Source organism: Aotus nancymaae, unplaced genomic scaffold (assembly GCF_030222135.1).
Source record: "Aotus nancymaae isolate 86718 unplaced genomic scaffold, 86718_ANA_hifiasm-v0.15.2.pri h1tg000010l, whole genome shotgun sequence".
In the NCBI taxonomy this organism is placed as follows: domain Eukaryota; kingdom Metazoa; phylum Chordata; class Mammalia; order Primates; family Aotidae; genus Aotus; species Aotus nancymaae.
Window position 1 is genome coordinate 72,163,534 of NW_026988421.1, and position 16,529 is coordinate 72,180,062.

Consider the following 16,529-nt stretch of genomic DNA (forward strand, 5'->3'; position numbering starts at 1 on the left):
TTGTTAGTTTGCTAAGGATAATGGCCTCCAGTTCCATCCACATCCCTGCAAAGAACATGATCTTGTTCTTTTTGTGGCTGCATAGTATTCAATGATGTATTTGTACCACATTTTCTTTATCCTGTTGACTGTTGATGGAGATTTAGGTTGATTTTATGTCTCTGCTATTGTGAATAGTGCTGTAATATGTGCATGTCTCTTTATGGTAGAACATTTTATAATTCTTTGGGTATATACCCAGTAGTGGGACTGCTGTTTTGAATGCTAGTTCCATTTTTAGCTATTTGAGAAATTGCTACACTGCTTTCCATAATGATTGAACTAATTTACTCTCTCACCAGCAGTTTACAAGCATTCCTTTTCTCTGCAACCTCACAGCGTGTTACTTTTTAACTTTTTAATAACAGCCATTCTGACTGGTGTAGCTGGTATCTCATTGTGATTTTGATTTGCATTTCTCTAATGATTATTAATATTGAGCATTTGAACATTTGAGAAAAAATATGACTGTTAGCCACATGTATGCCTTCTTTGAAAGGTGTCTGTTCACGTCCTTTGTCCGCTTTTTTTTTTTTTTTTAATCATACTTTAAGTTCTGGGATGCATAAGCAGAATGTGCAGGTTTGTTATATAGGTATTACATGTGCCATGGTAGTTTGATGCACCCATCAACCCATCATCTAGGTTTTAAGCCTCACATGCATTAGTTATTTGTCATAATACTCTTCCTCCCCTTTCCCCCTATCTCCCTGACAGGCCCAGGTGTGTGATATTCCCCTCCCTGTGTCCATGTGTTCTCATTGTTCAACTTCCACTTATGAGTGAGAACATGCAGTGTTTGGTTTTCTGTTCCTGATAGTTTGCTGAGAATGATGGTTTCCAGCTTCATTTACGTCCCTGCCAAGGACATGAACTCATTCTTTTTTATGGCTGCATAGTATTCCATGGTGTATATGTGCCACATTTTCTTTATCCAGTCTATCATTGATGGGTATTTGGGTCAGTTTCAAGTCTTTGCTATTGTGAATAGTGCTGCAATAAACATATGTGTACATGTGTCTTTACAGTAGAATAATTTATAATCCTTTGGGTATTTACTTAGTAGTGGGATTGCTGGGTCAAATGGCATTTCTGGTTCTAGATCCTTGAGGAATCGTCACAGTATCTTCCGCAATTGTTGAACTAATTTACACTACCACCAACACTGTAAAAGCCTTCCTATTCCTCCATATCCTCTCCAGCATCTGTTGTTTCTTGACTTTTTAATGCTTGCCATTCTAACTGGCATGAGATGGTATCTCATTTTGGATTTGATTTGCATTTCTCTAATGACCAATAATGATGAGCTTTTTTTCATGTTTTGTTGGTCACATAAATGTCTTCTTTTGAGAATTGTCTATTCATATTGAGGGAATGTGTTCTCTTTCTGGGTCCACAAGGGGGCATAGTTTTAAGGGCAAGAACTTCTTGCCCCTCTTCTATCTCTCTCCATCTGGGAGATTTAATGGTTTATGTTTGAATTTTGTGGGCATGGGAAGAAACTAAGTCAATCACTCCAGTGAAAGTTCTAAGGAACTCCTTTCATTGGCCTGGGGTCTTAGAGAAGGTGGGGGTTCCTCCCAGGTTAAAAGTCCCCTTCTTCCACACCCCTTCAGACTCCATGTTTGGGTCCCCTTCCATGAACACTCCCTTCATAGAAGCCATCTTTCTCTCTCCTGGATTTTCCCTTTGGAGTCCCCTTCCACACTCTCTCATGGAAGCCTGTCTTCTCCTCCTAAACTCCATCTTTCTCTTTATTCCCTAACACTCTTGTGGAAGCTGCTTTCCTCTCCTGGATTCCATCTTTCTGGATTCTCTCACTCAGTGTGAGAGTTAGTTGTTTCTTCCTCTCTCCCTCTCCTGTTTCTCTCTCTCTTTAGATAAATCACTTTCTACAAACACTTTTGAGTCTGGCATTTATTGCACACTGCATTGTGGTCCCCTCTATCATTCTTGAGAAGGCAGGAGACCAAGAACCTGGAGAAACATCCTCTCAGGGGAGCTGAGGGCACCCTGAACCCCAATATATCATTCACCCACTTTTTGATGGGTTTTTTTCTTGTAAATTTAAGTTCTTTGTAGATTCTTAATATGTTCATCAGATGAATAGACTGTAAAAATTTTCCCCCATTCCATAGGCTGCCTGTTCACTCTGATGATAGTTTCTTTTGATGTGCAGAAGTTCTTTAGTTTAATTAGATCCCATTTCTCAATTTTGGCTTTTGTTGCAATTGCTTTTGATGTTTTAGTCATAAAGTATTTGCCCATGCTTATGTCCTGAATAGCATTGTCTAGGTTTTCTTCCAGAGGTTTTATGGTTTTAGGTTTTACATTTAGGTCTTTAATCCATCTTGAGTTAATTTTTGTATAATGTATAAGGAAGGGGTCCAATTTCAGTTTTCTGCATATGGCTAGCCAGTTTTCCCAGCACCTTTTATTAAATAGGGAATCCTTTCTTCATTGCTTGTTTTTGTCAGGTCTGTCAAAGATCAGATGGTTGTAGATGTGTCGTGTTATTTCTGAGACCTCTTTTCTGTTCCATTGGTCTATATATCTGTTTTGGTACCAGTACCATGCTGTTTTGTTTATTGTAGCCTTGTAGCATAGTTTGAATTCAGGTAGCCTGATGCCTCCAGCTTTGTTTTTCTTGCTTAGGATTGTCTTGGCTATATGGGCTCTTTTTTGGTTCCATATGAAATTTAATGTAGTTTTTTCTAGTTTTGTGAAGAAAGTCAATGGTAGTTTGATAGAAATAGCATTGAATCTATAAATTACTTTAGGCCGTATGGCCATTTTCATGGTATTGATTCTTCCCATTCATGAGCATGGAATGTTTTTCCATTTGTTTGTGTCCTCTCTTATTTCCTTGAGCAGTAGTTTGTAGTTCTCCTTGAAGAGGTCCTTCACATCCCTTGTAACTTGTATTCCTAGGTATTTTATTCTCTTTGTAGTAATTGTAAATAGGGGTTCACTCATGATTTGACTCTCTGCTTGTCTATGATTGGTGTATAGGAATGCTTGTGATTTTTGCACATTGATTTTGTATCCTGAGACTTTGCTGAAGTTGCTTATCCGCTTAAGGAGTTTTTGGGATGAGACAACGGGGTTTTCTAAATATACAATCATGTCATCTGCAAACAGAGACAATTTGACTTCCTCTCTTTTTATTTGAATGTGCTTTATTACTTTATCTTGCCTGATTGCCCTGGCCAGAACTTCCAATACTGTGTTGAATAATAAGGGTGAGAGGGCATCCTTGTCTTGTGCTGGTTTTCAAAGGAAATGCTTCCAGCTTTTGCTTATTCAGATATTGGCTGTGGGTTTGTCATAAATAGCTATTATTTTGAGATATGTTTCATCAATACGTAGTTTATTGAGTGATTTTAGCATAAAGTGCTGTTGAATTTCATCGAAGGCCTTTTCTGCATCTATTGAGATAATCATGTGTTTTTTGTCATTGGTTCTGTTTATGTGATGGATTACGTTTATTGATCTGCATATGTTGAACCAGCCTTGCATCCCAGGGATGATGCTGACTTGATTATGGTGGATAAGCTTTTTAATTTGCTGCTGGATTTGATTTGCCAGTCTTTTATTGAGGATTTTCACATTTATGTTCACCAGGGATATTGGCCTGAAATTTTCCTTTTTTGTTGTGTCTCTGCCAGGTTTTGGTATCAGGATGATGCCTGCCTCATAAAAAGAGTTAGAGAGGAGTCCCTCTTTTTCTATTGTTTGGAATAGTTTCAGAAGGAATGGCACCAGCTCCTCTTTGTACCTCTAGTAGAATTCGGCTGTGAATCTTTCTGGTCCTGGGCTTTTTCTAGTTGGTAGCTTTGCTCACTTTTTAATGGAGTTGTTTTTTACTTGTATCTTTGTTTAATTTCCTTATGGATTCTGGATATTAGACCTTTGTCAGATGTATAGTTTGCAAATATTTTCTCCCATTCTGTAGGTTACCTATTTTTTTCTGTTGATAGTTTATTTTGCTATACAGAAGCTCTTTAGTTTAATTAGCTCCCCTTTGTCAATTTTTGCCTTTGTTGCAATTGCTTTAGACATTTTTGTCATGAAATCTTTGCCAGTTCCTATGTCTGAAATAGTATTTCCTAGGTTATCCCTGAGGGTTTTTATAGTTTTAGGTTTTAGATTTAGGTCTTTAATCCATCTTGGGTTGATTTTTTTTGTATGGTGTAAGGAAGGGGTTCACTTTCAGTCTTCGGCATATAGGTAACCAATTATCCCAGCGTTATTTATTAAATAGGGTGTCTGTTTCCCATTGCTTGTTCTCATCAGCTTTGTCAAAGATAAGATAGCTGTAAGTGTATGGCTTTATTTCTGTGTACTCTATACTGTTCCTTTGATCAATATGTTTATTTTTGTATCAGTACCATGCTGTTTTGATTACACAGTGTTGGTTACAGACTTTGGTTATAGCCTTGTAGTACAGTTTGAAGTCAGACAATGTGATTCCTCCAGTTTTATTCTTTTTGCTTAGGATTGCCTTGGCTATTCAAAAATAGCAATTATAAAATTGAACTAGGCAAATGTTAGAAATTTCTTATGAGAACTCAATTCTGCTTCCACCCAGTAGTTATTCTCCATGACTCTTGGCTATACTCTCTGGGCTGTTGGTTTTACTAAGTCATCCTTTCATTTTTATGAAAGGTAGCCTGTGTTTGCAGCTAACTAGTTTCTCCACATGCCTCTTCTTTATTTTTGTGGTGCTAAGACCTATTGTCATTTTGCACTGTCTCTGTTCCCTTTAGTCCAAGTTTTGTTTCTACATATATAATTCTCAAAGAATATATAATTATCAAAGGCCTTTTCTGCATCTATTGAGATAATTATGTGGTTTTTGTCACTGGTTCTGTTTATGTGGTGGATTACATTTATTGATTTGTGTATGTTGAACCAGCCTTGCATCCCTGGGATGAAGCCATCTTGATTGTGGTGGAGAAGCTTTCTGATGTATTCTATGTATAACTTATGTGGCGTTTTCATCATTTTGGCTAGAAATTTCCTTAGCTAGATCATCCAGGTCACTAGGTACCTTCTGTACCTTCCACATTACTTCTGGTGACTGTTGCTAAATTTTCTACCACTATATAACAAGAATATTTTTTCATCCAATTTTTGATAAGATTTTCCTCATTTTCTTTTGTGCCCTCACCAACAGCCTCTTCTAAGTCTAAAATTCTACAAACAGTCTGATTAAGGCAATTTAGGTTTTCACCAATACTCTCTTTAAAGTCCTTCACCATCCAGGTGCTGCCCACTTCCTCTCCCACATTTTAGATTTTTGTTATGGTATTTCCCAGTTTTGTTATCAAAGTATTTTTTTTATTGTGCCTAAAAAATTATGCCTAAGCATAGTAGGTTAAAACAAAAGACATTATCTTACATTATCAAGTCAGGAACCTGAGAACAGCATGTCTGGGTGATTCTGCCTCAGAGTCTCTCACAACGCTGCAGGTAAGCTATTGGTCAGAGTTGCAATCATTTCAAGGTTTAAAAGTCTAGAAAATCTCTCTAAACTTACTCAAATAATTATTGGTAGGCCTCAGTTCCTCATGGACTCCTGGCTGGAGTCTGCAGTTCCTTGCCAACTTCCCAGAGGGCTACTGATGTCATTGTTGTCTACTTTCCCCAGAGCTCCCTTATATGCTATATAGGGATAGATATGAAAGAGAATGCACCTAATATATAAATCATAGTGTTTTATAATCGTACCTTTTATAATCATAGTGTTTTATAATCACTTCTGCCATATGCTGCTGGTTACACAAACCAAGCACAATACACTGTAAGCAAGAACTATATAAGGTTGTGCATACCAGGAGGTAAGGATCTTTGGGGGGTAGAGCTACCACAGTGACTTCATGTTCTTAACATTATTATTAAACAATTCATTGCTTCTCTATTGATTCTTAGTTATCCCTAGGAAATAGAAAAATTTTATATAATTTCTGGATTTTTTATTTTGTTCCATTTGTCTCATTTTATGCTTGTGACCTTTGGTATGTTTTAGCTGAAAGGACATGAATAAAGTAAATGGTTAAACAATAGGTCTATAGTTCTGTTTCTCATAAAGGAATTTCCCTGGGAAAAAAAAGAAGATAGGCAATTCAGACAAATCTCCTTGTAAGTATGCTAATGACGGATATCCTGATAAACAACTAGTGATATTTGCTAGTGGGAGAGTCCAGCAGGATATACCATTATCTAGGATTATTTCTGGCAAACCAGCCTGGGATCTATGGATTTATGGGGCACAGCTTCCAGGAAAATTTCACATAAGCTGAGTAACTCACTATTGAGTGAACAAATGTTTTCTGCCAAATTGGCAAATAGGTAATCAAATTTAGAGGCTTGCTCTGATTTAGTTTGTTTTTTCCTCCAAGAATATTGTATAGGTTTCATAGGTTGACATCTTCTACAGGAGACACATAGTATGTGTTTGTCTCTCTTGTCACATAACAGTCATTGGCAATCTGTTAGATTAATTCCTCAGGATTTGCAAAATGGTGGAATTTTATTATTCCTGCACTTATTAGCTATAACACTATAAAGAGAAACTTCCCTTCATCTACTATTTGGCAACTTGTTGGTATAGTTCTTAAAGGAAAGGCAGGATAAGTGCTTTAGTTTTTCCTTTATTAACACTCAAATGATCAATTTGTTTGCTATCTTCAGTGTTGACTTATTATAGTATTATAAAATCAGAGATTTAAACATGTCTTATGTATTTTAATACACTGTAGTTATTACTCATATTGGTGTTGACATTGTATTATACCCTATTTGGCAAGTGGGAACATCACTGAATTGGCTCTTGAGCCCCCTAGACATAATTCTAATATGCTTTGATAGCTTCCTTATTATCAGGCACGACAACATATTGTAGGCTCATCTGCACATTTCTGCCCAGATTGGAAAACAGTTATTTTTTTTTAAAGGATTCCTGATTTCCTTTAGAGGGAATTGATGTTTAGAACCAATGCTTTGAATGTTAAGTTTCTTTATTTTTCTCCTAAAACTAATAAGCAATCTTATTCATAAGACTGCAGGATACCAGGTTGATGAAAAATTGTTTTCTTATATGCCTGCAATGAACAATTTGAATTTGAAATTGAAATCATAAGACTAATTGCAGTAGTTACAAAAAAGTATGAATTTTATGAAATGTGTTCAAGATTTATATGAAGAAAACTGCAAAACTCTGATCAAAGAAATAAAATCCAAATAAAATATATTTCATATACAAGGACAAGAAGACTCAGTATTGTTAAGATGTCAATTCCTCCTAACTTGATCTATATAGATTCAATGAAATCCCAATTAAAATCTCAACAAGCTATTTTTTGGATATTGACAAACTGATAACAAAGTTTATATGAAAAGTCAAAAGACCCAAAATAGAAAACGAAATAGTAAATGAGAAAAACAATGTCTGAAGACTGACATATTGGACTTCAAGACTTTCTTCAAAGCTATAGCAGTCAAGAGAGTGTGATACTGGGGAAAAGACAGAAAAGTAGACAAATGCAACAGAATAAGGAGCACAGAAATAGGCCCACGCAAATGCAGTCCACTGATCCTCGACAAAGGACAAAGGCAACCCAACGGAGAAAAATCATCTTTTCAACAAATGATGCTGGAACAACTAAACACCCACAAGCAAACAGAAAAAAGATTCTATATACAGACCTTACACCTTTCATGAAAATCAAAAGGGATCACAGATGTATATGCAAAATGCAAAACTACAAAACTCCTAAAAGACAACACGGGAGAAATTGAAGATAACTGTGGCAATGACCCTTCTTTAAATCACATTTTATCAGTTTATTTGTAGAAGCAATTAGAAATCAGAATACTGAAAAATGCTTTGTTATACAAAAAAATTTCCTTTTTTTTTAAATCACAAGGTGATGCATGTGTATAGATAAGGCAATTTCTTACAAATTTTAGATATGAAGATAACTGGATTAAAAGTATTAAAAATGGAATAGTGCTTTCCTTTAGGCATTATTGGCTAGTGAAATTCAAAGTGGAAAAATATGCTAAATATCTATTAAAATGGCCATTTTAGCTACAGTGGCGAATTAATCTTTTAGTAGGCATTTTAAGAGTCTTTCATAATGTATAGAAATTGAATGGCTATTAGAATCATTCATTTATTTTTAAAATTTGAAATTTTATTTTGGATTCAGGGGGAAGCTCGTTTCTACTAAAAATACAGAAAAATGAGCTGGGTGAGGTGGCATGCACCTGTAGTCCCAGCTACTCGGGAGGCTGAGGCATGAGAATCGCTTGAACCCAGGAGGTGGAGGTTGCAGGGAGCCAAGATTGTGCCACTGCACTCCAGCCTGGGCAACAGAGTGAGACTCCATCTCAAAAAAAAAAGAATGATCCCAGGTAGTGGGCCCAATAGGTAGTTTTTCAGCCCACCCCCCAGCCACCGGTAGTCTCCAATGTTTACTGTTTTATCTTTGTCCATGTGTACTCAATGTTTAGCTCCCCCTCATAAACAAGAACATATGGTATTTGGTTTTCTTCCTGTGTTAATTTGCTTATGATAATGGACTCCAGCTGCAGCCATGTTGCTGCAAAGGGCATGAATTCATTCTTTTTTATGGCTTTATAGTATTTCACAGTGCATATGTACCACATTTTCCGTATCAAAACCACTATCAATGGGCATCTAGGTTGATTCCATGTCTTTGCTGTGTGAATAGGGCTGTGATTAACATACAAGTGCGTGTGTCTTCTTGGTATTTTTCCTTTGGGTGTATGCTCAGGAATGTAATTGCTAGATTGAACGGCAGTTCTAAATTCTTTGAGAAATCACCAAACTACTTTCCACAGTAGCCAAACTAATTTGTGAAGGTCAATATTCTTGCTGTTACCGGTTTCTCCACAGTTTTATCAACAAAGTTCATTGTCAATTTTTGAGTAACTTCTTTTTTGATAAACAGTGTCTCGGCATAATTTTAGTTTATGTTTTTTTTTTTTTACTAAGAGCAAGATTGAGCATCATTTCATATGTCTAAGGGCCATTTCCTTTTTCTTCTGTGAATAATCTGTTCATTTAACTAGTCCATTTTAAAACAAAGTTATAGGATTTTTCTTTTCTATTTTTAGAAGTTCTTTATACCAGTATTTCTCAATATGTTATCTAGGGATCCCTGTGGTTCACCAAGACTATTTCTGGGGGTACAGAAATCAAACATATTTTCATGATAATAGTAAGATAGTATCTGTCTTTTCACTGTCAATATCTCATGAGTATTCAGTGGAATTTTCCACAGGTTACATGACATGTAAAATTGCAACAGGTTGAACACAGAAATAGCTATCTTTTATCAAGCCATTTTTAGAAACTGAAGAAATGTAAAGCAGTACTAATCCTCCCACTTTGTTTCACTTTTTATGTAATTAAATTTATTAAGTTTTATAGAATTTTGAACTCTTGCCAGTAACACTAGGTGCAAGAGTATTAAAAAAAACACCACTTTTGAGGCCAAGCCCAATGGCTTACCTATAATCTCAACACTTTGGGAGGCCGAGGCGGGAGGGCTGCTTTACCTCAGGAGTTTGAGACCAACCTGGGCAATATAGTGAGACCTCATCTCAACAAAAAAATTTAAAAATTAGCTGGGCATGGTAGTGCATGCCTGTGGTCCCAGCTACTCAGGAGGCTGAGGTGGGAGGATTGCTTGAGCCCAGGAGGTCCAGGTTGCCATGAGCTGTGACTGTACCACTGTACTCCAGCCTGGGTAACAGAGTGAGACCCTATCTTAAAAAACAAACAAAAAAAAAGCCTGGGCACAGTGGCTCATGCCTGTAATCCCAGCACTTTGGGAGACCGAGGGAAGTGGATTACTTGAGGTCAGGAGTTCAAGACCAGCCTGGCCAACATGGTGAAACCCTGCCTCTACTAAAAATACAAAAATTAGCTGGGCATGGTGGTACACATCTGTAATTCAAGCTACTCAGGAGGCTGAAAAAATAAAGAAAGAAAGAAGGAAAAAATGAATTAGTATGAATTAGTGTTATATATCCTGTTAAACTATCAGAGTGAGAAAAGTTTTTTTTTTTACTCTTAAGTCCTAAGGAAGTAGACAAAGGTCCTCCCAAAAGCCACATAGATTAGAACAGGGTGGCAGTGGGGAAAGGGTCACTCGATGCCATCACTGTCCTTGCTAAATTTGAAGCAAACAGGGTGATGTATGGGGTGCAGGTGAATAGAGGTGGTCTAGGGGCATGAATACCTCCCTTTTTATGGGCAATAGGCTCTGCTGAGTGCTGATAGCATGGTTTTTGGTAGTCACATTATGCTGTTGACTTACACTTTATTTTTGAACTTTGCATATTTAGATCTTATATATATCTAGGAAGAGCCAGTTTGGCCACTACCAGGATGCAAACATGTTCAGAAGACTAGAATTCACATCTCTATTAAGGCAAGTATGTGTAGGAATGAGTGGGGATCCTGGCTTCTTTTGTGTCCTAGTGACATATGTAGTTTACATTCTAATTTCATATTATGAACTCCAGAGTTGCCTCCCTAGGCTATTAAAAGAACTGTGCATGGAGGCCACTGCTGTGAAAATATTAGATTGCTTCTGAAAACCTGCTTTTCTCAAACCTGCTCCCTGTGAGCAGGTTCTTATGGAAAACAGCAGTTACACATTGAAGATTTTCAGCAGTCCCAAGCCGAGAATGCACACTATAAAAGCATTGTGAAAAACACAAGCAAAAACAGTTATGGTTAATGTAGTAATCAAACATTATTGTGTGAAAGCTTGGGGACAACCTTGGGAAGCCAAATAGATGGGCTTTAGGATACATTCCACAGCTGTATCCTCACTTCTCATCATTTGTTTTCCCAGGGCTTAGGAGATAACAAACTAATCTGCATACTAGTCTGTCATCTTCATTACCTAGGAGATAAACCAATTCTCCAAGGATTTCTTTACCTCCAGCCACCAATCCTCCCCTGCAGTTTAATTTGCATTTCTATTACTCATTTGGTTGTTATTTATAAAGTGACAGAGATTAGGTTTCAGAGTAAAGTTGGATTTGGTGCTACAGTTCATAACTACTTTTTTAAAAAATAAAATTTCCTTAATATGCCAAAAGAAGGGGAAACTGCTCCTGGGAGGATGTCGACTAGGTCTTAGGATGAAACATTCTTTCTGCACAATTCTTGGTTGTGATTGTTACTCTCCAGTCTTTGGCTACTGGTGCTGCATGAAGCCAGAAGCCTCACTTTGGAAGTATAGTTACAAAATGATTAAAGGTGAGTGAGTATTTCTAGGGCTATTTGTTTCTATTAAAATGGAAGAGGAAGTTTTGAAATCCAGCTGCTGGCACAGAAGATATGATTTGGATGTTTGTCCCCTCCAAATCTCATGCTGAAATGTGATTCCTAATGTTGGAGGTAAAGCCTGGTGTGAGGTGACTGGATCATGGTGGCAGATCCCTCATGAATCATGGCTTAGCACCATCCCTTGGTGAGAAGTGAGTTCTTGTCCAGCTCATGTGAAATCTGATTGTTTAAATGAGTTGCAGACTCTCTTTCCCTGGCTCCTACTCTCACTATGTGATGCACCTGCTCCTCCTTTGCCTTCTACCACGATTGGAAATTTCCTGAGGCTCTTGCCAAAAGCAGGTACTGAAGCCATGCTTGTACAGCCTGCAGTACTGTAAGCCAATTAAGTCTCACTTCTCTATAAATTAACCAGCCTCAGGTATTTCTTTATAGCAATGCAAAAATGGACTAACACAGGGAAGAAGAATCTTGGTCAAGTCAACCTGCAAGATCTGTCCTTAGTTTTACGCTTCTCACTGTTGCCCAAACTAAAAGACAAGTTTATAAATCAGATCTCGATGTACTGATTTACAGTGAGGGGATTCTCTTTTATGAATTCTGGAACAATTAAGCCCATTGTCCTGAGCATTGTTTTCTGAAATATAACTCCACCTAGGGAAGGAGTCAGTAGTTGGATCCTGGTTAGATTCCAGATATATGGATTAGACTACTCTTATAGGATTTAGGCAAAGCACAGAAGGGTCCTCTTCCACTGACAGGGATTCAAGATCTGCCTTCATAGCAATCTGGAAACAACGATCTTACACTTGCATTTCAGCTCTCTTCCATTTAGTATTCACTTCACCATGCCCCACGCCCAGCTAATTTTTAATTGTTTTATAGAGATGGGGTCTTGCCACACTGCCCAGGCTGGTCTCTTTTAATAATTATGCAACCTCAAAGAATAGTTTTCAGCTTTACCATTAGTAACATCACTCTCATGTCCTTCTAGGTTTGTATTCTTAGAGGTTGAAAGTCCATAGTTAAGAACCCAGACAAGGAGACTTAGTTGACCTATTCTAACAAGGATATCTGTGGCTTTGAGACCATTATCATGTCCTATCTATGTCTTCAGTTTCCCCATCTATAAATGGATATCATATTAGTAACTATCTTATCCCATGGAGCTAAAATGGGGTTGAAGGAAATAATTCCTGTGAAATTCTAAGTATGTGTGGTAGGCAGCCTCCATGGTGGCCCTAGTAAGTCTCACCTCCTGGTATTCATATCCTTATGTAGTCCCCTCTAACAGTAAATAAGGCTGATAGGGCTAATTAAGACAAACATTATATCCTTAGTGAAGAATAAAGTGGCATTGCTGTCAGCATTATTCACTGAGGAAGTGGGCCTGGTAATACAGATGTCAGCAAACTGAAGGAGAACTTAGAATTTGATTGTTCTAGTTCCTTCACCCAAATTCTTCTTAAAAATAATAGTTCTTGGGGTGGATCCAAGATGGCCAAATAGGAACAGCTCTGGAGTGCAGCTCCCAGCTAGAACAAAGCAGAGGCTGTCACAGGTTATCCCCAGGAGAGCAGAGTCTGGAGTGGACCTCCAGCAGTCCTACAGCAGAGGGGCCTCACTGTTAGAAGGAAAACTAAAAAACAGAAAGAAATAACTTCATCATCAACAAAAAGGACGTCCACTCAGAGACCCCATCCAAAAGTCACCAACTACAAAGACCACGGGTAGATAAGTCCATAAAGATAGGAAAAAACCAGTGCAAAAAGAATGAAAACACCCTGACAAGAATGCCTCCCTGCCTCCAAGGGATCACAACTCATCACCAGCAAAGGAACAAAGCTGGATGGAGAATGAGTCTGATGAATTACAGAAACGGGCTTCAGAAGGTGGGTAATAACAAACTCCTCTGAGCTAAAAGAACATGTTCTAATCCAAGGCAAAGAAACTAAGAACCTTGAAAAAAGGTTTGACAAAATGCTAACAGGAATAAACAACTTAGAGAAGAATATAAACAATTTAATGGAGCTGAAAAACACAACACGAGAACTTAGTGAAGCATACACAAATTTCAATAGCCAAATCAACCAAGCAGAAGAAAGGATATCAGAGATCGAAGATCAACTCAATGAAATAAAATGAGAAGGAAGATTAGAGATAGAAGAATGAAAAGAAATGAACAATGCCTCCAAGAAATATGGGATTATGTGAAAAGACCTAATCTATGTTTGATAGGTGTACCTGACTGTGACAGAGAGAATGAATCCAAGCTGGAAAACACTCTTCAGAATATTATTCAGGAGAACTTCCCCAACCTAGCAAGGCAGGCCAATATTCAAATCCAGGAAATACAGAGAACACCACAAATATATTCCTCAAGAAGAGCAACCCCAAGGCACATAATTGTCAGACTCACCAGGGTTGAAATGAAGGAAAAAATGCTAAGGGCAGCCAGAGAGAAAGGTTGGGTTACCCACAAAGGTAAGTCCATGAGATTTACCCCGGATCTCTCAGGAGAAACCCTACAAGTCAGAAGAGAGTGTGGGCCAATATTCAACATCCTTAAAGAAAAGAACTTTCAACCTAGAATTTCATATCCAGCCAAACTAAGCTTCATAAGCGAAGGAGAAATAAAATCCTTCATGAACAAGCAATTGCTCAGAGATTTCATCACCACCAGGCCTGCCTTACAAGAGCTCCTGAATGAAGCACTAAACAGAGAAAGGAACAACCAGTACCAGCCACTCCAAAAATATACTAAATAGTAAAAAGTATTGACACAATGAAGAAACTGTGTCAACTAATGGGCACAACAACCAGCCAGCATCAAAATGGCAGGATGAAATTCACACGTAACAATATTAACCTTAAATGTAAATGGGCTAAATGCCCCATTCAAAAGACACAGACTGGCATTTTGGATAAAGAGTCAAAATCCATCAGTGTGCAGTATCCAGGAAATCCATCGCACATGTAAGGATACAGATAGGCTCAAAATAAAGGGATGGAGAAAGATTTACCAAGCAAATGGAGAGCAAAAAAAAGGAGGAGTTGCAATCCTAGTCTCTGATAAAATAGACTTTAAATCAACAAAGATCAAAAGAGACAAAGAAGGGCACTACATAATGACAAAAGGATCAATGCAACAAGAAGAGTTAACGATCCTACATATGCACCCAATACAGGAGCACCCAGATATATTAAGCAAGTTCTTAATGACCTAAAAAGGGACTTAGACTCCCACACAACAATAGTGGGAGACTTTAACACTCCACCCTCATTGTTAGACTGATCAACGAGACAGAAAATTAACAAGGATATCCAGGACTTGAACTCAGATCTGGACCAAGGAAACCTAATAGACATTTACAGAACTCCTCCTCAAATCCACAGAATATACATTCTCTCAGCACCACATCACACCTACTGTAAAATTGATCACATAATTGGAAGTAAATCACTCCTCAGAAAATGCAAAAGAACAGAAATCATAACAAATAGTATCTCAGACCATAGTGCAATCAAATTAGAACTCAGGATTAAGAAAGTAACTCAGAATGGCACAACTTTATGGAAACTGAACAAGTGGCTCTTGAATGTTGACTGGATAAACAATGAAATGAAGGCAGAAATAAAGATGTTCTTCGAAACCAACGAGAATGAAGACACAATGTACCAGAATCTCCCGGACACATTTAAAGCAGTGTCTAGAGGAAAATTTATAGCAATAAATGCCCACATGAGAAGCAAGGAAAGATCAATAATCAACACCCTATCATCCAAATTGAAAGAGCTAGAGGAGCAAGATCAAAAAAATACAAAAGCTAGCAGAAGACAAAAATAACTAAGATAGAGCAGAACAGAAGGAGATATAGACACAGAAAATACTTCAAGAAATACATAAATCCAGGAGCTGGTTTTTTGAAAAGATCAACAAAATAGACAATCCACTAGCCAGATTAATAAAAAAGAAAAGGGAGAAAAATCAAATAGATGCAATAAAAAATGATAAAGGGGATATCACCACCGATTCCACAGAAATACAAACTACCATCAGAGATTACTACAAACAACTTTATGCCCAGAAACCAGTAAACCTGGAAGAAATGGATAAATTCCTGGACACTTGCACCTTCCCAAGCCTAAACCAGGAAGTCAAAACCCTGAATAGACCAATAACAAGGTCTGACGTTGAGGCAGGAACTACTAGCCTACTAACCAAAAAAAGCCCAGGTCCAGATGGGCTCACAGGTGAATTCTACCAGACATACAAAGAGGAACTGGTACCACTCCTTCTGGAACTATTCCAAACAATATAAAAAGAGGGAATCCTTCCCAAATCATTTTATGAGACCAACATCATTCTTATAGAAAAGCCCGGCAGACTCAACAAAAAAAGAAAACTTCAGGCCAATATCCATGATGAATATAGATATGCAAAAATCTTCAATAAAATACTGGCAAACCGAATGCAACAGCACATCAAAAAGCTTATCCGTCATGATCAAGTAGGCTTCATCCCAGGGATGCAAGACTGGTTCAACATATGCAAGTGTATATACATAATCCACCACATAAACAGAACCAAAGACAAAAACAACATCATTATCTCAATAGATGCAGAGAAGGCCTTTGACAAAACTCAACAGCCCTTTACACTAACAACTCTCCATAAACTAGGTATCAATGGAACGTATCTCAAAATAATTAAAGCTATTTACAACAAACCCACAGCCAATATCATACTGAATGTGCAAAAACTGGAAGCATTCCCTTTGAAATCTCACACTAGACAAGGATGCCCTCTCTCACCACTCCTATTCAAAATACTATTGGAAGTTCTTGCCAGAGCGATCAGGCAAGAAAAAAAAATAAAGGGGATTCAATTAGGAAAGGAGGAAGTCAAATTGTCTCTATTTGCAGATGACGTGATTGTATACTTAGAAGACCGCATCATCTCAGTCCAAAATCGCCTGAAACTGATTAGCGACTTCAGCAAAGTCTCAGGATATAAAATCAATGTGCAGAAATCACAGGCAATCCTATACACCAATAACAGACTTAAAGAGAGCCAAATCAAGAACGAACTGCCATTCACAATTGCTGCAAAGAGAATAAAATACCTAGGAATACAACTAACAAAGGATGT